General features: G+C 37.0%; 2 long non-coding RNA genes across 2 annotated transcripts; both read left to right on the forward strand.

Annotated features, from left to right (window-relative positions):
* The first annotated feature begins 8,513 nt into the window (after nt 1-8,513).
* LOC123621834 lies at nt 8,514-9,795 on the forward strand. Its single transcript, XR_006729280.1, has 2 exons — nt 8,514-8,794; nt 9,763-9,795. It is a non-coding gene; the product is annotated as an uncharacterized LOC123621834 (long non-coding RNA).
* Nucleotides 9,796-11,000: 1,205 nt separating this feature from the next.
* LOC123621831 lies at nt 11,001-17,692 on the forward strand. Its single transcript, XR_006729276.1, has 3 exons — nt 11,001-11,201; nt 16,349-16,394; nt 17,583-17,692. It is a non-coding gene; the product is annotated as an uncharacterized LOC123621831 (long non-coding RNA).
* Nucleotides 17,693-23,266: the final 5,574 nt, after the last annotated feature.

Here is a 23,266-nt window from a genome sequence, read left to right on the forward strand (position 1 = left end):
CCAACTGTGGTCTACTCTTCAACCATAATTGTATATTTTGAAAAATAATATCTGATCATGGTCCTCTCTTGCTTAAAACACAGCTATCATTTCTCATTGCTATAACGTTAAAAATCTCAATTCTCCAACATTATCCTCCGTTATTTTCTACCCTTCTTTCTGTCTGTGTCCCAGCCACTGTCTTAGATGCTTGTCGCTACAATCAATAGCTTTCATGAGGTATAATTAATATACGATAAACACATATATAAAATATACAATTTGACAATTTTTGACATATATGGAGACAAGTGAAACCATCACCACTGTCAAGGTAGTTAACATTCATCACACGCAAACGTCTTCTCATACCACTTTATATTCTTTTATTAAGACACTACTCAATTGTTTCCCAAAGTATTTCCACAATTTTCCATTCCCATCAGCAGTATCTGATAGTTCCAGTTGCTCGGTATTGTCGCAAACATCATGTATTGCCATTTTTTAAAATTTTCAATTTTTAGGCATTCTGATGCGTGTGTACTGTGCATATCATAATGGTTTCAATATGCATTATCCTAATAACTAATAATGTTGAGCATCTTCTCATGTGCTTATTGGCCATCTGTATAACTTCTTTGTGAACTTTTTTTTCACTTCTATTGCCACTTAAAAAATTAGTTTTTGGATATTTTTACTTTATTAACAATGTCTTTATTTTGCAAGAACTTTGTCCCAGTTTGTGGCTTGACTTCTCATTCTGTTAATAGTATCTTTTAAACAGAAAAAGTTTATAGTTTTGATAAAGTCCAATTTATCTATTTGTTCAATTATAGATTTTCTTTTTATGTCATGTCTAAAACGTCTTTGCCCAGCAAAAGATCACAAAGACTTTCTCCTGTGCTTCATTCTAGAAGTATTATGCTTTTAGGACTTATATTAATATTTGGATCTATGTTCCATTTTGCGTTCATATTTGGTATCTTTCCATTTATGTAAGTTGTATTTAATTATTTCAGTGATATTTTATAGTTTTTAGTATACAGGTTTTCCTTATTTTACCAGTTGTATCTGTATTTCATTGTTTGATAAAGTTGTAAATATTTTTAAAATTTTAATTTGCTTATTTATTGCTAGTATGATTTTTTTTGCAGCCTGGCTCAGGGGAATGGCCACTCTTCCTGGCTCTGTGTGAACACCAGGCATGGTTTCCTCTATTTCTTTTAACTGTTTTTCCCCCCTTGGTCTTAGGTAGTTTCCTAGCACAAATGCACTGTTCATTACTCTGCTAAATACCCAATGGGGGATCTCTGCAGATCTCCCAGTTTCTTTCCCTGTGCTGCTCTCTCCTCTCCAGTGTTTTGTCCCGTGATCTCTGTCTGCCTTGGTTTTACCAGACTGTCAGTTTCATCAACTCAACTCAGGGAGTCTGGGAGACTGTACCTGAGGTTTTTCCTCCCTTACTCATGGCCTGGACCGTGGGTCAAGGCAGAGAGCTGGGGCATTCATAAGGCTTACTTCACTTGTTTCCTTTCTTTCAAGGATCCTGGTCTCCATTGCCTGAAGGTCCACTGTCTTGAAAATCCTTGTTTAATGTACCTTACCTGTTTGGTTTTGGTTCTTTCAGGTAATAAGGACAGCCAGCACTTGTTACTCTAAGTTGGCTGGAACGAGATTGCAGCGGAGCTTCACCACAGTCCATAGAATGTTTTCCTTCTCTCATTTTGATCGCTTCTTTTCTATCCTTCCTTTCTCAGCATAGCCACTTCTTCCTCAGAGAAAGCTTCCCTGGGCCCAGTGTAGATCAGTTTTTCTTATGTGATCATAGAACTCAGTTTTCTTACAGTATCTGTCTGAGTTTATAATTGTCACTTACTTTGTCTTTGTTCTTCACCACATTGGAAGCATTTAAATAAGAACAGATGTCTGTTTTATCTGCAGAGCTGAGCATAATGTCTTCCACTTTGTAGGCACTCAATATATGTTTGTTCAGTGTATGAATGGGTGAATGTTAAGCATACAGTGCTTCATATGCAAAAAGTACTCATATAGTTTATGTCTATCTTGTTTTCTCCCTAATACAGATACAGATTCTGCTAGCGTCTTGAGAATGCAAGATGTGGTTCTTTCACGTGCTAGAGAAATAGAACTTAAAAATGTTCTGTGTGAAAGACTTACAGGAAAAAGTAAAAAGATGGCAAACATGGTTAGAGTACTACAAGAGGAAAATGAAAACATGTTCCTTGGCCAGCAACTGGAAGGTGCTGAAAACAAAGCTAACGATAAGGACAAGGCAGTCATTAATGTGCAAGACCAATTGTATGATAAAGTGAAAAATCTTCAAGCTCAGAATGGAAACCAAAGTCTTCCGGTAGAAGAAAGATTAAATGTCTTAATCAATGAATTCAATCAAGTAAAAGAAAGACTGTATCGACATTCAAAATGGAAAGCAGAAGTAAGTATCAAGAAAGATACATACTTTTCAAACTTCTAGAAAGAAAATTTAAAGCAATATATTTGGTTATGGCCAAACCTTGAATCTAGTTGAATATAAAAATATCTAGGTGATAAATGTATTTGCAATACCAGCCTGGAAATGCACCTTGTTTCCAGCTAATAAAAGTTAGAGCTGAGACATGCTTTACTTTGAATAAAGACATTGTGTCACCTATGAGATTTTTATGGGTTAATTTACAATTTTTCAGTAGATATAAACTAATATTAATGATGGAGACTTATAGTGCTGAAAACACCATTTTAATATCTTTATGTTGCTACATTTTAAGACCATGAAGAAGGAGATAAATGGAAATGTTCCTATCTGAAATGAGGATTTTGAAGTTAAGATTCCATTATGTGGGCTATTGACAGTTGAGTCCAGGTTTTAGAGATGAACTGCTCCCCCTTGTCTCTGCACCTTCCCCTTCCTGGGAAAGCATTGTGTACTTTTTGTCTGCATAGATTTGCCTGTTCTGAACATTGCATTAAAATAGTCATACAATATATTACTTTAGTATGGGCTTACTTCACTTTGCATAATGTTTCAGGGATCATCTGTGCTGTAGCATGTGTCAACACTTCATGTCTTCTTATTGTTGATTAATATTCTACTGTATGGCTATACCACTTACCCATTCATTAGTTGGTGGGCCTTTAGGTTGCTTCCACTCTTTGGCTATTATGAATAATGTGAAAATTAATGAATATTAATTTCCAAGTTACTGTGTGGACGCATGTTGTTACTTGCCTGCCATTGGAGTTTATCCTCACAGTTAATTGGGCTGATTGCAACATCTCTCCGCCATACTCACGCTGTCCTTTTGGCTTTTCAATTTCTGTTCATCTGGCTTCATTTATTCAGACTTGGCACACAATTTTCCTCTTCTTCGTGAAGCTTTCTCCCTGACCTTACATTTCAGCACTGGTCTAGCCTATGCAGAACAATATAGCCCTAAATATTCCATTGTTTTTATTTCCTCTCACACTCTTCTGGCTGCTCCCTAAATTACACTTGGGCTTGGGGAGGTTCAAGGTGCTCTCCCATGGCCTGGATTATGTGATTCCCCACTGGGAACATGGACCACAGGAAGAAACACGGTCACCTTCTCCTGCATCCTGGATTCACTACCAGTTTTCAGCTGGCCCCAGGCCTATGGGCTGCTTATGTTCCCTGTGCTTCCCAGAATTTTTAATTTCCTTTCACTTTTCTGTTGAACTCCTGTGTTCCCTCTTGCATAATATATTCAAAGTGTGATTGTCTACACACGATTTTGGTTCTTCTATGAGGATAAGTGGTGTTAGAAATGCTTCTAGTCAGCCACCTGCAAAAACGTAACAGTGCTTATTGTCTTATTACTGAGTAATGCTTCGTTGCATGGATATTCCAAACATTTTATTGATCTTTTCATCAGTTGATGGACCTTTGCATTATTTCCACTTTTTGGCTATTATTAATAATGCTGCCATGAACTTTCATATACAGTTTTTATGTATGCATATCTTTCCATTTCACTTAGGTATGTACTTAGGAGTCAAATTGCTGGGTCATATGAAAACTCTATTTGTAACCTTTTGCAGAGCTGCCAATATATTTTCCAAAGTGGCTGTGCCATTTTACATTCCCGTAAACATTGTACGAGGGCTCTAACTTCCCTACGTCCTTGCCAATACTAATTTTCCATCTGTTTGATTGAAAAAAGATTCCATCCCAGTGATGTGAAATAATACCTCATTGTGGTTTTGATTAGTATTTCCCTAATGAGGAATGATGCTGAGCGTTTTTTGATGTGCTTATTAGCCAGCCATGTATCTTCTCTGGGGAAATGTCTATTCACATCCTTTGCCTACTTTTAAACTGGGTTTTCTTTTTTATTTATGAATTGTAAGAGATCTTTATATATCCTGTATCCTCCCTCTCAGTGGTTTGCCTTTCCACTTTCTTAATGATGGTATGTTTTCAAGCACAGAAGTTTTCAATTTTGATGAGGTTGAGTTAATCTGTTTTTTCTTTTGGTGTTACAGCTAAGAAGTCACTGTGAAATGTAGTCACACCGAATTATGCTTCTGTTTACTTCTAAAGGTTTTGTAGTTTTAGCTCTTACCTTTAGCTGTTATATTTGGAGATAAATTTTAGATTTGGTCTTTGGAGGGAGTCCAACTTTATTCTAAGGCATGTGAATATGCAGTTTTCCCAGCATCAGTTGTTGAAGAGTATACTTTTCCCATTTAATTGGTTTGTAACCCTTTTTGACGATCAATTGATTGTAAATGTGAGGGTTTATTTTTGGGTTAATAATTCAAATCATTGATCTATGTCTATCCTTATGCCAACACCAAATCAAATTTTACAAGAGCTCTTTTCTTAATCATGTTGCGTATTTCCAGTTGTCTTACAGTAAGAAGTCAATGTAGTGGAAAGTCTTTAACTTCATTTTTTGCTTTTTAAAGGAGCGTGTGGCCAGCTTATACCTTGCTGACTCCGTGACATGATGGGAAGTCAGGCTTACAAGGGCAGAGTCTGTTCTTTTTTTTGACTTTTCATTCAAACTTTAGTCTGTGGCCTAGAGACTCCCTCTTGACTCCCATTTCCATAAAATCTGGATCACAGGCTCCACTGACTGAGTCTGCTATTCACTGCATTATGTTTTATGAAGTCATTATAATTTATAGAATCATTTATACTTTTTTGCTGTCTATGTAAGAGAAGGTTAGATCTGAGCTTCAGCTTTCCTCGTTGCAAACTGAGATAATCCATCACCTTTCAGTTCACAGTAGATGTTCCTCTGACCTGGTACCTGGTTCTTCTCTATAGCACTAAGAACTGATTTTTAGGACACACACCACAGTGGCATAGGTATGTGTTAGTGGTGGCAGGGCGCTGATCTTTGGGCCTCCTTGTGGTGTACAGCAAACCAGTGATGGCAGTAGTGGGCTCCTGGGTGGCAATTGTATCACCAATTTTACGATAGCAGTGCTTGGCCAGTCCCTGGGCCCCTGGGTGGTACATTTGGGTGGACACTTATGGCAGTGTGGTGGGCAGCTGTCAGCAGTGTCCAGCTTGACAGAGTCGTCCCTAGGCTCCTGAATTGTGTGCTGGACAGTAGGATTGTCCTCGGGCTCCTGGACAGTGTCTGTGGGCACTGAAAGCAGCATGTAGGGTGGCCAATCCTCAGGCCCCAAGGCTGTGGGTGCCACAGCAGTGGTGACACATGGCATAGGCCCACCCTCAGGCCCAGAATGTGTGCTAGCCTAGGAGGGATGAACTGATCCTCAGGGCCCTGGAAGGTGTTTGTGGGTGCAGCTGGAGGAGCAGCAAAGGCAGTTTAGTTGCCCTTGTTTTCAGGCTTTCATATGGTACATGCAGGTGCCGGCCACAGCAGGTTAGGTAGGCTGGTTCTCAGGCTCCTTGATGGTGCATATGAACTAGCCAGTCCTTGGGTCCCCTGAAGGTGTGCACAAGTGCACCATGGCCCTGCCTCTGGAGGAGGAAGAGTCGCTTTCATAGTCAGTGGCCTCAGTCAAGTGGCCCCCTAGCTCTGGTGCACATGCACTCAGGCTCCCTTTGTCCTTGGGCAGCTTCCCTCCTGGGCCAGACCCCCTAATTCTCAGGGGGTTAGGGTGGTGTGTGATGTAAAGTTTGGAGCCCATCTGCACTGCTGGGTTCAGCAGGTACACGATGTTGTAACCCTCTACGGGAACATAGTGGGATGTCAGTGGGGTGCCAGGGAGGACATTTGGCGGCTGTTGAGCCCCAGGGCAGGATGTAGCCCAGTGAGGATTTGGCTCTTAACATGGCATTGTACTGCACCCTCTCAGAGGGTACGTGGGACTCGGCGTGAATTGCCTCTCAGGAGCTCCCTATGCTCAGTTCAGGGCCTGTGAGGGCTGAGGGGTCCCCTGTGGCTTGGATTGCAGGTGTCCTCGGGGGAATGTGGATCACTGGGGTTCATTCCCTTCCCTTTTCCCCACAATGGGAAGTCTGGCCTGGCTCTGAGCTGATCCCAGCTGGAGTGGCTTCTTCCCTTTCTTTTGCTTCCATGGTTCCATGGGTTCCTATTACTTCCCTGCTGAATTCCAGAGCTCTCTCTTAGAGGCTTTGTTCAAGGTGTGGTCATCTAATTGTTTTGGTTCTTCTCTGTGGACGATACAAGTTCTGGTTGCCTCCCTCAGCTCTGTCGATGATGTCTCTGTCTATGGCATGAATATGAAAGAATGAATGGAAAAATGTTTTAAAACCAGCACAAGCTACCCTCTGGTTACACTTTTTGTTTATATTCCTCCTACTTCAAAAATACATCAATTCCAGCTCAATAACCAGCCACAAGTGTCCTTTAATATGGCATCAGGCTCAGGCTTAGAGTGCAGGACCTACCACCATTCCAGATGGGTGTACTCAATGTATAACATTTTTGCACCATTTTAAAGTCACAAAATTGTGATCTGTACCATCGTAAGTCAGGGATCATCTATGTTTGCTAAATCAACATGTGGAGAGGCTGCAAATGGGAAACAGGTATTTGAATCCAGAAAGTCCTGGATCCTTGATATTTAATTTTCTTTGGCTTATCTCCTGCATTGATTTTACTTTCACCCGCTGTGGAGCAGCAGTGCAGTTTCCTCCAGGTTTTAGTATCATTTTCTCCACTGTCCATGTAAGCCTTCCTGTCAGTCTCTTCAAGGGCCATCACGCTTCCACTGACAGTCTCCCTGGAGGCCTTTTGGTTTTCATTCTTATTCATGTCTAGGTCCTTTCAGCTTCCACCTTCCTCCTGGTGTAAAGGTATCTGACATGTTTTAACAGTTGTTGTTGTTGTTGTTTTTTAATGGCAACACCCCATATTTAATATCAGTATCTGTATCAATTATCTATTGCTGTATAATAACCCACCTCAAAAGTCAGTGTCTCAAAACATTTATTTTGTTCACAATCTTCAGTTTTAGTGAAGGCTGAGTAGGGCCAGCTCATTTCTTCTTCATGTGACAACAGCGGGGGTGACTTGAAGCTGGGGACTAGACTCATTTAAAGGCATGTTCATTCATATGTCTGGCCGTTGAAGCTGACTCTTTTGCCTGGCACTCTAGCTGGGGCAGTCAGCTGAAATGTCTATACAAGGATTCACCATGTGGATTGTGCTTCCTCACAATATTGTGGCTGGATTCGAAGGACAAGCTTACCCAGAGGGGAAAAGTCAGGTGGAAGCAGAATTACATTTTCTAACCTAACCTTATAAGTCACACAGCAGTTCTGTCACATTATAGTCACTAGAAACTGGTTACTAAAGCCAACCCATACTCTGGAGAGGGAATTTCATGGGAGTTATATCAAAAAAAATTTTAGACATGCCTTAAAAGCACTACTTCACTCACCTGTTATAAATCAAATCAGCATTCCATCTAAAGGAAAGTAATTTGTTCCCACTCCATACCACCGAAATCCCAGCAAGTATTTTCGTTTGTTTTTGTTTGGTATGCTACCTTATTCTGTGTAAAGTAACAAAGGATTACAAGACAGTGCTGTAGAATTAAGGCATTTTTATTAAAAAGAGAGTATAGATCTTGTCATTAAACTTCTATAACGAGATATGATTGCTTTGTAACTCCAGGAATCATTGCTCCTTGGAAAGCAATTAAATTAGCGTAAAACCTTTGCAGTTCATAAAAATAGTTCAGTGTAATGTCCGTAAAATTTCTTTAGAAATTTTTTGGGAATAATGATGGAGGAATGGGTATAAGACTTCCTACTAAGCGAGTTTAAGGAAGAAAGAATTGAATTAATCATAGACAATGTCCTAAGATCAAGTGTAAATGTTGTGTGAAAGAGTAAAGTATGTATTTTGTGAATCCCAGTGGTTTAAACTTTGCTCTTGATTTTCTGAATCATTCAAATGTCCATCTTTGAAGAATCTACTACAGTATAGATAGCATTTTATTGCAGCTAAATGTATTTCAAAATGTGTTATTAGTTTTCTGATACCCTATTCTCAGCCTACTTCCTTCATTATTAAACTACATTATTTTATTCATGGAGGTTGATGACATTATGGAATCTCTGGAAAATGTATGTTCAAGATGTCGCTATCTGGATGCCAAGAATCAAGTTGATCAAGAGGAATTATTCTCTATGAAAGCAACACAAGAACAATGTGAGATGCTAGAGAAAGAGAACATGAGGTTGGAAAAAGAATTTTGGGACCTCAAAAACCATATGCAACAGATGGTAGATCTTGGTGAAATTAAAATGTATAAAGACGACATTGAAGAAAGAGCAACACAGGATGTTGTAGAAAAAATAAAAGAAGTCAATCTATTTTTGCAGGTTAGTTAAGTGTGAAACGCACTTTCATTCATTTCACTGCAGATAATACTGTGATGTGTTAACGCACTTTCATTCATTTCACTGCAGATGATACTGTGATGTGTTCATTGTGTGTGTTTCCTCTACTTCCGTTATAGCAATTGGTTTTGTAGATTTCTAGAAGGAAGGTGGCATCTGTTTCTCCCTTTAAATCTTTTAGTTTCTATCATCATTATAAATAAATTCATCTTTGAGAATATTGAAGCTCCTTAGACAATCAGTTGATTATTAAGGCCAGTTAGCATAAAACAATACTATTAGGAAAAGAAAAAATTGTGATTTAGAAATTATACTGTACTCTAGAGTTTCTTTTTAAGTTACATTGCTCAAATTTTAAATGTTAAATTGATTATATTATTCTTTGGATTATCAGAATTCATGAGTACTAATTTAGTAATGATTCAATTTTTTATAATTCCGATTAAATTATCAATTTAGTTGATAATTGATGTTCAATATATTAAACCTCAGCTTCTTTTGTCACATATTTAAAGTTGTTCTCGGAGAATGGGTGTCCTTCTAGCATTGTGGGTGGTCAGCCTGGGAGTATCACTTGAGACTACAAATTGGAGATAAGCCTGGGCATCGTAATAAGATACCATCTATATAAAAAGTAGTAAAATTAGCCAGGCATGGTGCTGCACATGTGTATTCCCAGCTACCGAGGAGGCAGAGGCAGGAGGATGATTTCAGCCCAGGAATTGGGAGGCTGCAGTGAACTATGATCTGGCCACTGCACTCCAGCTGCAGTGACAGAGACACTATCTCTAAAAGTAGAAATAAATAAATAAAAGACAGACACTGTCTCTAAAAATATAAATAAACAAACAAAATAAAATAGCTCTCTGATTCAAAAGTAAAGGAAACAAATATACAGGAATTGTTCAGGTTAAAGGATACTAAAAATGTATCCTTTTTATGTGTTTTAGTCACAAGCGGCATCTGAAGAATACATAGAACAGTTAAAAGAGGATCATGTGGCTTCAATAAGAAGTCAGACAGAAGTGACAATTAAAAATCTGGAATCTGAAATCTCCAACATGAAATTTTCTTAAGGAGAAGTGGAAAAGTATAACCCCCTGTATCAAGGAGAATTAAAAGCTAGGAAATATTTGTTGAAGAAAGCAAAAAAGTAAGTCAAAATATGGAATAGAAAATAAATTAAGATCATTAATTTGCCTTGAAAGCATGCCTTTTAGTGAGATAGGTTCATGAGATTAGTGGGAAGTGAAAGCTAACTAGATAACAGAATTTTGGAAAACAATGTCAATAAATGAACTATCTTTAAAAATGGTAGTCCAGGGCAGTTTATGACTCTCCCTCTTTTTTGGTTATATATGGCTTTTTTCCCCCTTAATATTCTCGTGTAGTTAACCTTACCTGATAGTCTTTCCTTGAAGTATTTTTCAAGCCTTATAACTTGGTATTATTGTTATACAATTGCTTGTCACCATTCTGCTCACAGAAATATTACGAGTTTAACTACTTTTTGGAAGATTACAACTTAAACTGAAAAAATAAAGGACTACGACTACTCTTGGCACATTTTGACATTCAGTAAATTAACTTCTTTACATTGGTTTACTAAATACAATTATTTCTACCTTTTTTAGGGATAATCCTTTTATGATATATATTTAAAGAGTACAACATGATGTTTGGATATATTTGTACATGGAGAAATGGCTATTATAGTCAAGCAAACTAACACATTCATAATGTTCATTATCCCTTACCCTTTAAATACAAGTATTTCTAATGGAATCCTCAAGAATCTTATAAATAAGGCCATTCCAGGAGGCAGCAAGTGTTACCTGTTAAGCCATACATCATTGATAGAGATTTCTCCCCCCTCCTTGCTTTATTTGAATTACTTATTTTGTAGAAATTCTCCTATTTATATATATATATAAGTATATATATAAACACACACATACTATATATATATACACACACACATACTTCTGTAGAACAATTGTAAAACTATAACTGCATACAGTAGGCATGCTGTGATACATTTTCACAGTTAAAACACTATTTAATGGGAAAATCCATTTACTCTTATGGTAATTTTTTTAAAAATGCCATCATTTAGGAAAAAATGAAATACTAAACATTTGTCTTTTGCAGTTTTTGCAGAACTCCTGAGTGACTAGCAGCGTCCAGTCGCAATCTTGTTGAGGAGACACAGGGGACTGGAACTTGCTTTCCCACTCGAGCTATGAAGACGGGCACAGAATCACCTTCTGTTGGAACTGTTCATAATGGCTTAGGTCTTCACAGAGAGTTTTCTTCAAGAGAAAACTCAATGTTCTTTTCCTCATTCCCATGGACTTCAGATGCCAACTTGGAGACCTACTTGACTGAGGTTAGTTATATTGTCTTCTTTCCTTTGGGTTTCAGATTTCTGATATAATTCTTGTTTCTCATTTGGTGAAATACTGTGTTGTTAAAATGACCTATGCATGATAAATAAAGATCATAATTATCTGTGTTAATAAAGAGAGGAAAGTGAAAATTTTCCATTTTCTTCAAGTCCCTGCAACTGTCATTTTCAAGAGATACCTGCATATTAACATTATTCAATATATGGAACTAAAATGACACGTTTGAAATTCCTTTAAAAGCAGCACTTAAGTTAGATTTTAGAGACTGAATCTTATTGCCTAATAACTAAAGGTATATTGTGAGGTGCTTTGGCTTACTTTCTAGTTGATTTTAGTTTGGCTATTGTTCATAACCCTTTTAAAGTTTTTTGTACCATCTTGAATTTTCCACCCTTAATCACAAGTCAATCATTGCCATCCAAGCACTTAACCACAAATAGATGTTTATTATTAAAAGCAATCCAAGATAAATAAGTTTGAGGAATTAAATAAACCTATAGTATTTAGATTAGATTTTAAATTAAAATATTTGTCATTTTCTACATAAAAGTATATCTTTAATTGCTATGTTACTTACAGCATTTTTATCTTAATTACTGTAAAATTAGGCTATTGATGAGCAATTTCACAGCACTTTTTAAATACTTAAATCAAGCAAATATTTGAATTTTTTAATTCAGGATATTATGGGGGTACAAACATTTTGGTTACATGTAATACATTTGCCTCACCCAAGTGAGGGCTACAAGCATGTCCTTCCCCTATAATGGTGTGTTCTGCTTCCGTTAGTTGTGGATTCCCCCCCAGCCCCAGTCCCCCACCTGATTGGCACCCAATGAGTATTACTTCCATGTGAACACCTTAGTGTTCCAATTCGATGGCGAGTACAGGTGGTGCACGTTTTTCCATCCTTGTGATACCTCATTTCGAAGGATAGGCTCAATCTCTATCCAGGATAGTATAAGAGGTGCCAGTTCACCATTGATTTTTGTAATTGAGTAGTATCCTATGGTATATATACACACCACATTTTATTAATCCACTCATGTGTTGATTGGCACTTGGGTTGTTTCCACTTCTTGGCAATTGTGAATTGTGCTACTATAAATATTTGAATGGAGATGTCTTTATTGTAGAATGTCTTTTGTTCCTTTGGATAGATGCTCAGTAGTGGGATTGCTGGGTCAAATGGTGTTTCTATTTTTGGCTCTTTGAGGTGTCTCCAAATTACTTTCAACAGGGTTGTACTACTTTGCAGTCCCACTAGCAGTGTGTGAATATTCTAATCTCTCCACATCCACGCCAGCATTTGTTATTTTGGGCCATTCTCACTAGAGTTAGGTGATATCTCATTGTGGTTTTGATTTGCATTTCCCTAATGATTAGAGTTGTTCAGCACTTTTTTTATATGTTTGCTGGCCATTAGTCTCCCTTCCTTTGAAAAGTTTCTGTTCATGTCCTTTCCTCATTTATTGATGGGGTTGTTTGATTTTTTCTTGTTGATTTTCTTAAGTTCTATATAGATTCTTCTTATCAGCCCTCTATTGGATGTGTAGAAAGCAAATATTTTCTCCCATTGTGTAGAATGTCTGTTCATTCTAATGATAGTTTCCTTGGCTGTGCAGAAGCATTTTAATCTGATCAGGTCCCATTTATTTATTTTTGTTGCTGCTACGATTGCTTTGGGGGTCTTCTTCATAAATTCTTTACCTAGGCTGGTGTCTAAAAGAGTCTTCCCAATATTTTCTTCAAGGATTCTTAAGGTTTCGTGTCTCAGGTTTAAGTCTGTTATCCGTCATGAGTTGATTTATGTGAGAGGTGGGGATCTAGTTTCAGTCTTCTGTATGTAGATATCCACTTTTGCCAGCACCACCTATTGAATAGAGATTCTTTTCCCCAACGTATATTTTGTCTGCTTTGTCGAAGACTAGATGACAATATGAGGATGGTTTTATATCTGGGATCTCCATCCTATTCCAAAGGTCTCTATCTCTGCTCCTGTGCCAGTACCATGCTGTTTTTGTTAGTATAGTCTTGTAATAAAGTCTGAAGTCTGACAGACTGATGCCTCCCAATTTATTTTTTTTGCTTAAGATTGCTTTGGCTATACGAGGTCTTCTCTGGTTCCAGAAGAAACATAGAATTATTTTTTTCTAAATCTGTAAAGAATGATGGCAGAATTTTGATAGGGATTGCATTAATTCTGTAGATCACTTTAGGTAGAATGGACATTTTAACAATATTGATTCTGCCAATCCAGAAGCGTGGTAGGCATTTCCATGTGTTTAGATCCTCTACAGTTTCTTTTCTCACTGTTTCGTAGTTCTCCCGATACACGTCTCTCATCTCCTTCCTTAAATATATTCTAAATATTTAACTTTCTTTGATGCTGTTGTGAAAGGTGTTGGGTCTTTGATTTGATTTTCAGCTTGACTGTTATTGGCATTTATGAATACCGCTGATTTGTGCGCAGTAATTTTGTATACTGAGACTGAATTCGTTTATCAATTCCAGGAGTCTCTTGGTTGAATCCTTGGGATTTTCTAGATATAATAGTATCTCATCAGCAAAGAGTCAGAGTTTGACGTTTTCTGCCCCCATTCAGACGCCTGTCATTCCCCTCTCCTGTCTGATAGGTCTGGCAAGGACTCCCAGCACTCTGTTGAGTAGAAGTGGAGACAGTGGGCAACTTCGTCTGGTTCCTGTTCTAGGCGGGAATGCTTCAGTGTTTCCCCATTGGGTATGATATTGGCTGTGGGTTTATCATATATACCCTTAATAATTTTCAGGAATGTCCCATCTATGCCTATTTTGTTAAGGATTTTTATCATAAAAGTGTGCTGGATTTTGTCAAATGCTTTTTCTCCATGTATTTGGAGAATTATTTGGTCTTTGAATACGGTTTCTATTCCCCCGTGTATATTATTGTCTGCTTTGTCAAAGATCAGATGGTTGTATGTGGATGGTATTATATCTCAGTTCTCTGTTCTGTTCCATTGGTCTGTATCTCTGTTTTTGTGCCAATACCATGCTGTCTTGGTTACCATAGCCTTATAGTTTGAAGTCTGATAATATGATGCCTCTGGATTTCTTCTTTTTGCTTAAGATTGCTTTGACTGCTTTGGCTCTTTTCTGGTCCCAAACAAAGTGTAGAATTATTTTTTCTAGATCTGTGAAATATGACATTGGTATTTTGATGGGGATTGCATTGAATCTGTAATCAACGTGAAATGTATGGACATTTTAACGATGATTCTACCGATTCTATGAACGTGTTATGCTTTTCCATTTTAAGTCATCTGCAATTTCTTCCCTCAGTGCTTCATAGTTCTCCTTGTAGAGATCTTTCACCTCCTTGTTTAAGTAAGTACATTTGTAGGTATTTTATTTTCTTTGTAGCTATTGCGAATGGTACTGAGTCTCTGATTTGACTCTCAGCTTGACTTGTTGCTGTATAGGAATTCTCCTGATTTGTATACATTGATTTTGTAACCTGTGACTTTGCTGAATTTAATTATCAATTCCAGGCATCTCTTGGTGGTGGAGTCTTTGGGGTTTTCTAGATACAAGATCATGCCATCACCACAGTGGAATAAAACTAGAAATCAACTCCAAGAGAAACACTCAATTCTACACAAAGTCATGGAAATTAAACAACCTGCTACTGAACGATCATTGGGTGAATAATAAAATTAAGACTCAAGTCAAAAGATTCCTCAAACTGAATGACAAAGGGGACCCCAGCTCTCAAAAACTATGGGATTCAGCAAAAGCATTCCTATGGGCAAAAGTCATAGTCTTAAATGCCTACATCAAAATGACAGGAAGATCACAAATTAACAATCTAACACCAAGCCTCAAGGAATCAGAAAATGAAAAGCAAACCAAATGCAAAGCCAGCAGAAGAAAAGAAATAACTACTGTCAGGGCAGAACTAAATAAAATGGAAAGTAAAGAAAAAACAAAGTATCAATGAAACAAAAAATTGGTTCTTTGAAAAGATAAGCAAAATTGATAGCTCTCTTTCTAGATTAACCAGGAATAGAAGAGAGTGGACCCAAATAAGCTCAGTCAGAAATGAAAAAGGAGGTATTACAACAGATACCACAGAAATTTAAGGCCAAAAATGTCATCTGGAAATACTATGAAAATTTGTATGCACATAAACTTGAAAACATAGAGGAAATGAACAAATTACTGGAAACACACAACCTCTCAAACTCAATCAGGAAGAAACAGATCTCCTGAACAGACAATTAACAAGCAACTAGATTAAAGCAGTAGTAAACAATCTCACAACAACAACAGAAAGCACTGGACCAGATGGAATCACAGCTGAATTTTACTAGACCTACCAAGAAGAACAATTAATTCTACTCCATAAATTATTCCATAATTTTGAGAAGGAGGGAATCCTCCCCAACTCATTCTACAAAGCCAGTATCACCTTCATACCAAAGCCAGGAAAGGACAGAACAAAAAAAGAAGACTACAAGCCAGTAGCCCTTACGAATACAGGTACAAAAATCCTCAAGAAAATACTAGAAAAAACTAAATTCACCAGCACTTCAAGAAAATAATCCTGCATGACTGAGTGGGCTTCATCCCAGGGATGCAAGGATGGTTCAACATACATAAATCAATAAATGTGATTCACCACGTAGAAGGAAAAACAAAGACTATATATGATCATCTCAAGAGATATAGAAATTTTATTTTAAGGAAAAATTCATTAAAATGAAAAACTGTTCACACTTTCATAAACAGCAGGGTTTTGCTAAGAATTACAAAATAACAGATTCATGCGAAAATATAACTTGAATTGCCTAACCCTTGTACTAATAAGAGAAAGTGTCACCCCTCTGAAATGATGTATACTCAATATACCAATTATTAATTTTACTTTTTATGAGATTAATCTAAGCAGCATTACACATATACTCTATTAACTAAATGTAAAATAAGTAGGGTTTTTTAATTTATGTGATTATTTTTCTATTTAAGCAATTGTGAAGTTAAGTCTAGTTTCCACAAATATTTAAAGCCACATTATATAAGTGATATATGATTCCCATGAAAATGTCTGTGGTTTACATAAACATTCTAAATAATATTTGACTTATTTCAGATGACACACAAGTTGGAACAAAATATAAGTATGGAACTACAAGAAGGTATGCTGTGAAAATGTATGAATTAAATTGGCATTAATGACTTGATTTCTGAAATCGACCATAAATTCGAAGTGGCAATCTTTTCTATTGTTTGGTTAATAGACACTACACTTCCTCTTACACACATGTAATGAAAGATGTGAAAACCTTAACATTCATACTGAACAGTATTCTTATGCCACATTAATTCCACATGGCTTTAAAAAATCTCATGAACTTTATGTATCTTTTATTTTTTCTGTCTCTACACTTTATTCACTGCTGCCATCACTATGATACTGTCAGTCAGCACATGAAACAATTCTCTGAAAACCAAGGCATCATCAACTTCCTGGGATTACGTTAGTGATTTAAGGCCAAAAGACCCCAGGCTCGTGTAGTAACATTTAGCCAAGTAGTGACAGTTCATAAGCAGTCACTTGACTGGTGACATTTTAAATCAATCATTTACTTTGTCATTAGTGTACTTTCTCCCTGAGGAAAAGTTCCATATTCCTTAACATGGGAAAAACACCCATATCAACTTCGTTCTTGTCAATTTATTCAACTTCATCTCTTGCCACATACCTTAGTCTGCCCCTTTGCTCTAGCATCTCACAAACTAGACTACTTAGAATTCCACAGTGCTCCTCCTTATTGCCCCTGCTTCCTCCTCCCTTTACCTGGTATGCTTTTTCCTTGCTCTTCAGCTATCAACTTGCATATCACCTCTACCAAAAAGTCTACAATATTGACACAAAACTCGGACAGATGGGCCTCCTGTGTGTTCCAGTAGTACCCTGTTTTATACTTGTTGTGGTCTCTATGACTCTGCATGAAAGTGGCCTGTTTGTCTGTTTTTTCATGTTATATTATTGTTGAGGACAATCATATATGGACTATATCAACCCCACCTCGTAATTCCAGTGCTTGTCATAGTACCTCAGCATATGGTTGTTGAATAGGGAATGAAGAATGAGAAAAAACCAGAATCTCTGATACTTACCCACAATGATAATTACTAATTCAGTGTGCAACTGTGGGCAAATTATATTTAACAGTAATTTTGTATTGTCATTGTACATACATATTTCTCATTCTTTTTGATAATGATAAAGTTTCCAACTGTTTTTTACTGACTTACACTTAGTTCCTATGAAATCTTTTAGCTAAAAATAGAATTCTTTTCCTTTTTCTTTTTCTTTTCAGGTCTTGCTGAATTAGAATCTGGATGCTCTTCTCTAGAAAAGCTTCTCCTCTAGGATCCATTGATGAGGCAGATATAAATCAAGATATACTTTGGACAGCATCATCACAATATGTACTATTTTTGAAAAATTCTATGATCTGAAAGACTTTTAAGTGGATCTTGCAAATAAAAAGCAGTTTTACCTCCTTAGACTATAGAAATATCAGGTATTTATTTTTTATTCTTATTTTTATTTTATTTATTTATTTATTTATTTACTTATTTATTTATTGAGACACAGACTCGCTCTGTTGCTGGGGCTAGACTGCTGTGGCATCAGCCTAGCTCACAGCAACCTCAAACTCCTTGGCTTCAGTCATCCTCCTGCCTCAGCCTCCCAAGTAGCTGGGACTATAGGCATTCACCACCATGCCTGGCCAATTTTTTCTATTTTCAGTTGTCTGGTTAATTTTTTATTTTTCTATTTTTAGTAGGATGGGGTCTCACTCTGCTCAGGCTGGTCTCAGACTCCTGAGCTCAAGCGATTCTTCTGCCTCGGCCCCCCAGAGTGCTAGGATTACAGACGTGAGCCACCATGCCTGGCCTGTCAGGTGTTTAAACAGCTAAACAACCAAATTTTCACCAATACTTGGTTGGAGTAAATTGATGGCCGATTTTTTAAATTTAATTCAGGATATTATGGGGGTACAAACATTTTGGTTACATGTTATGACTTGGCCACACCCAAACCATAATTTGAGGCATGCCTTTTCCCCTGTACAATGCCTACCATGTCCATTAGTTGTGAGTTTACCCACACCCAAGCTCCCAATCCCTGAAGAATATTACTACCATGTGAGCACCATAGTGTTGATCACTCAGTGCCAATTTGATAGCGAGTACATGTGGTGCCTATTTGTCCATTCTTCTGATGCCTCACTTCGGAAGATGGGCTCAAGTTGTATCCAGGAAAATATAAGAGGTGCTAGATCACCATCGTTTCTTATAATTGAGTAATATTCCATTGTATACATATACCAAATTTTAATAATCGACTCATGAATTGACAGGCACTTGGGTTGTTTCCACATCCTTCCAATAGTGAATTGAGCTGCCATAAACATTCGAGTGCAGATGTCTTTATTATAGAATGTCTTTTGTTCTTTTGGGTAGATGCCTAATAGTGCTATTGCTGGAGCAAAGGGTTTTTCTATTTTTAGCTCTTTGAGGTATCTCCAAATTCTTTACCACAGAGGTTGCACTAATTTGCAGTCCCACCAGCAGTGTTGTATGAGTGTTCCTATCTCTCCACATCCTGGCCAGCATATGTTGCTTTGGGATTTTTTGATAACAGCGATGGCCAACTTTTATTTTACAATTTTTATCACTATGCAGACAGATATTTCACTATACTAGACAGATACAATGATACCTGTCTAAAGCTAGTGATTGACAGATTTAGCTTTAAGGCCAGGCATGGTGGCTCACGCCTATAATCCTAGCACTCTGGGAGGCCACGGTGGTAGAATTGCTTAAGCTCGGGAGTTGAAGGCCAGCCTGAGTGAGAGACCCCACCTCTACTAAAAATAGAAAAACTTAGATGGGTGTGGTGGCACACACTGGTAGTCCCAGCTACTTGGGAGACTGAAGCAGGAGGATCACTTGAGCTCAGGAGTTTGAGGTCGCTGTGAGCTAGGCTGACACCATGGCACTCTAGCCTGGGCAACAGAGCGAGACTGTCTCAAAAAAAAAATTTAGCTTTAGACAGATATCATTTTGTATGCTGGTACTGTGGTCATTGTCAATGTTTGGAGGTATTACAATTGTTATAGTGCCATTAAACTTATATAATTTTAATTTTAAGCACTGATTTATATGGCTATTTTTTCCTGGAGAAATAAAGTTTACCTAATAAGTCTTTTCACTTTTTCTGTTCATTTGTCCATTCATTTGTATATTTTTAATTAACTTCTTGAAACAGTCTTAAAATTAGAGAAAAGTGCAAGTTTTAGTACAAAGAACATTTTCTCCTGCATCATTTCAGAGCAAATTGCTGATGTTATGCAATCACCCCAATAATCTTAGTGAGTATTCTTAAAAGTCAAGACATTCTGCATAACTGCAATACAACCTTCATGATCAGAAAGTTAACATGAATACATGCTATCATGTAATCCTCAGATTCTTTTCCAGTTTTATTACTTGTCTGCAATGTCCTTTATAGCAAACAGATCCCATTTGGATGCATGGATGCATTTAGTTGTACTGTCTCTGAAAACCCTTTCAGTCTGGAAGAGTTCCTCAGTCTTTCCTTGACCTTCATGACTTGGAATCCTTTGAAAGTAAAGTCCAGTAGTGCAGAATGTCCCTACATTGGTTTTTTGTGATGTTTCATTATCAATTAGATTTAGATGATGTGTTTTTTTAAGAGAGCATCACAGAAGTGATCCTGTGGTCTTCTCTTTGTATCCTAGCATATGACGTACAATCTAATTTGTCGTGTTACTGGTGATGTTAGGGTTGATCACTAACAGTGGCTGGTTTTGAGTTTTGAATTGCTGAATCAGCCAAGCATGATATCTTAAATAAATCTCACTTGGTCTTGTGTGTAATTCTTTTAATATACTTGGTGTATTCAATTTGCTGACATTTGGGGGTGCAGATTTTATTTCTAAGTCCATGAGCGATATTGGTCTGTTGATTTGTTTGTTTGTTTGTTTGTTTGTTTTTTACTATCTTTATCTGGTTTTGATGTTAGAATGATACTGGCTTCATAAAACTATTTGGGAAGTGACCTTATTCTTCTATTTTCTAGAAGAGTCCATGTAATGTTGATGTTAATTCCTTGAGTGTTTGGTAAAAATTTCCAGTGAAACCATCTAGGCCTAGAGATTTTGGGGGAGAGGGAAGTGTTTCATTACAAATTCTATTTATTTCTTTTATAGTTACAGAGCTACTGCGGCTCTCTATTTCATATTAGCTCAGTTTGGGTAATTTGTGGTTCTTCAGAAATTGTTCCATTTGTTTTTTATTTATTTTATTTTTTTTATTTCAGCTTATTATGGGGGTACAAAAGCTCAGGTTATATATATTGTCCATGTCCCACCCATCTCCCTGAGTCAGAGCCTCAAGCGTGTCCATTCCCCAGACAGTGCGCCTGGCACTCACCATGTAGTCATACCTCCGTCCCCTCCCCCCACTCCCCACCTCCCCGAGTCAGCACCTTCATATATGGCCATTCCCCAGACAGTGCGCAACGCACTCATCATGTAGGTAGACACCCATCCCCTCCCCTCTCCCCCCCCAGTCTGATATCCAGTTGGTATCATTCCCCAATGTGCATTTAGGTGATGATCAGGGAAACCAATTTTCAGGTGAGTACATGTGATGCTTGTTTTTCCATTCTTGGGATACTTCACTTAATGGGTTCCGACTCTCTCCAGGAGAACCAAAGAGATGTCGTATCGCCGTTATTTCTTATAGTTGAGTAATACTCCATGGTATACATATACCACAATTTACTAATCCATTCGTGAATTGATGCCATTTGATCCAGCAATCCCATTATTGGGCATCTACCCAGAAGAACAGAAGTCATTCTATAGAAAAGATACCTGCACCCAAATGTTTATAGCAGCACAATTCACAATTGCAAAGATGTGGAAACAACCCATTTGTTATACCTAGTTGAGTTGATGAGCATCTCATTTTTTAGTAGTATTCACAAATTATTAAAAGGGTCTGCTGTGATATTTAGTGTTTATCTCTGATATTAGTGATCCCTTTTTTCTCTCTTTTAATCTTTCTCATTCTTGCTAGAAGTTTGCTGATTTGATTTGTTTATAATTTTTGAAGAACTAACTTCCAGTTTTACTAATTTTCCTTATTCCTTTCCTGTTTTTTCATGTCATTGTTAACTATTCTTACATTTACTGTTTCATCCTCATTTTCAGTTTATGTTGCTCTTCTTTTTTACATTTCTGAAGATAGGAGCTAAGACTACTGATTTGAGCTTTTCCTTTTTTTATAATGTAAAGTACTTAGTGCTACAAATATCCTACTGAGCACTAGTTAAGTGGCATTCACATAATTTCATATGTTATATTTTCATTTGCATTGAGTTTCACGTATTCTGTTTCCCTTTGAGCCTTCCTCTTCAGCCCATGGCTTGCTTGGATGAGGATTGCTTAATTCTCAAGTGCTCAAAGAGTTCCCCTTGTCTTTCTCATTAATTGCTGTGTGCATTCCATTATTTTTAGTGACTGTACTTGTATGCTTTCCATTATTTTAAATATATTAGTGTGTATTTTATGACTATGGTCTATTGTGGTAAATTCATCATCCATTATTGAAAAAAAAGTTTATTCTGCTGGTATTGAGTGGACTGTTCTATAACTATCAAGTAGTGTGGGTTGATTGCATTATTCACTTCTACTCCTGTGTTGATCTGCTGTCTAGGAGATTACTAGAGTGGGGTGGTGAAGTCCTCAGCTAAAATTGTGTTTTTATCTATTTCTCTTTTCAGTTCTATCAGTTTCTCCTTCTTGTATTTAAAGTCCATGTTTGGTGTATCCATTTAAAAACATAATGTAATGTTTTCCTTATTTGTGGTCCTTTTCATTTTTATGTAATGTCCCTGTTTATCTCTGGTAATTGTGTCTTGCTCTGAAGTCTACTTGATCTAATATTAACATACAGTTTGTTCCTTTTTATTGCGGGTAGTATTCCATGTTATCGATAGAACTGTTTGTTTATCCATCCCTGTGTTGAATGAAATCTTTATTGGTTGATTTCAGGTATTAGTAATTATGGATAAATCTGCTGAAATGGTTGCCTACAGCATTTTATGTGAACTTTTTTCTTTATGTTTTGGTAAATACGTAGGAGTGTAATGGTTGAACCTTAACATAGAAATATGTTTTACTTTGTAAAATGCTGCCAAATTGCCTTGTAAGTGGCCATATCACCTTGCATTCCCACCAGCAATGAATGAGAATCTTTGTTGCTCTACATCCTCCAAGCATTCAATATTTACAGGGTTTTTACTGTAATATAGGGTATAATGGTATCCCACTGTGGCTATAATTTGCATTTCCTTATTAATAAATAATACTGAAAGGGTTTTCATGTGTTTTTTCCCATTTATCTATTTTATTTTGAGGTATATATGCTTGCAAATTTGCTGATTTTAAGGTGGATTGCTTGTTATATATTGTTGAGTTTTAAGGACTTTTAAAAATATATTTTGGACAAAAACCTTTATAACACATGTGACTTTCTCATATTTTCCCAGTTTGTCTTAGCTTTTTGTTTTCGTAACAGTATCTATTCTAGTGTGAACATTTTAAAATTTGATAACATCTGCTTTTTCAATGTATTTTTTATGGCTCATGCTTTTGGTGTTTTAGCTAAAAAAGTCACCAACAAACTTAAAGTCATGTCTATTTTCCCCTATAATATATTACATGATTTTATAATTTTATATTGTACACTTAGGTCTGTGGTCTGAGTCCATTTTTGTAAAAGGTGTGAAATGTGTATCAAGGTTCACTTTCCTGTATAGGGAGATCAGATTAATGTAGTGCCACTTATTGAAGACTTGGTTGTTCTTTCTCCTTGAATTGTCTTTTCACCTTTATCAAGTCAGTTGAATGTATTTCTTTGAGTTTGTTTAGGGAATCTCTATTAATTCCGTTGGTCTGTG

This window comes from Lemur catta, chromosome 16 (assembly GCF_020740605.2).
Source record: "Lemur catta isolate mLemCat1 chromosome 16, mLemCat1.pri, whole genome shotgun sequence".
Taxonomy (NCBI): domain Eukaryota; kingdom Metazoa; phylum Chordata; class Mammalia; order Primates; family Lemuridae; genus Lemur; species Lemur catta.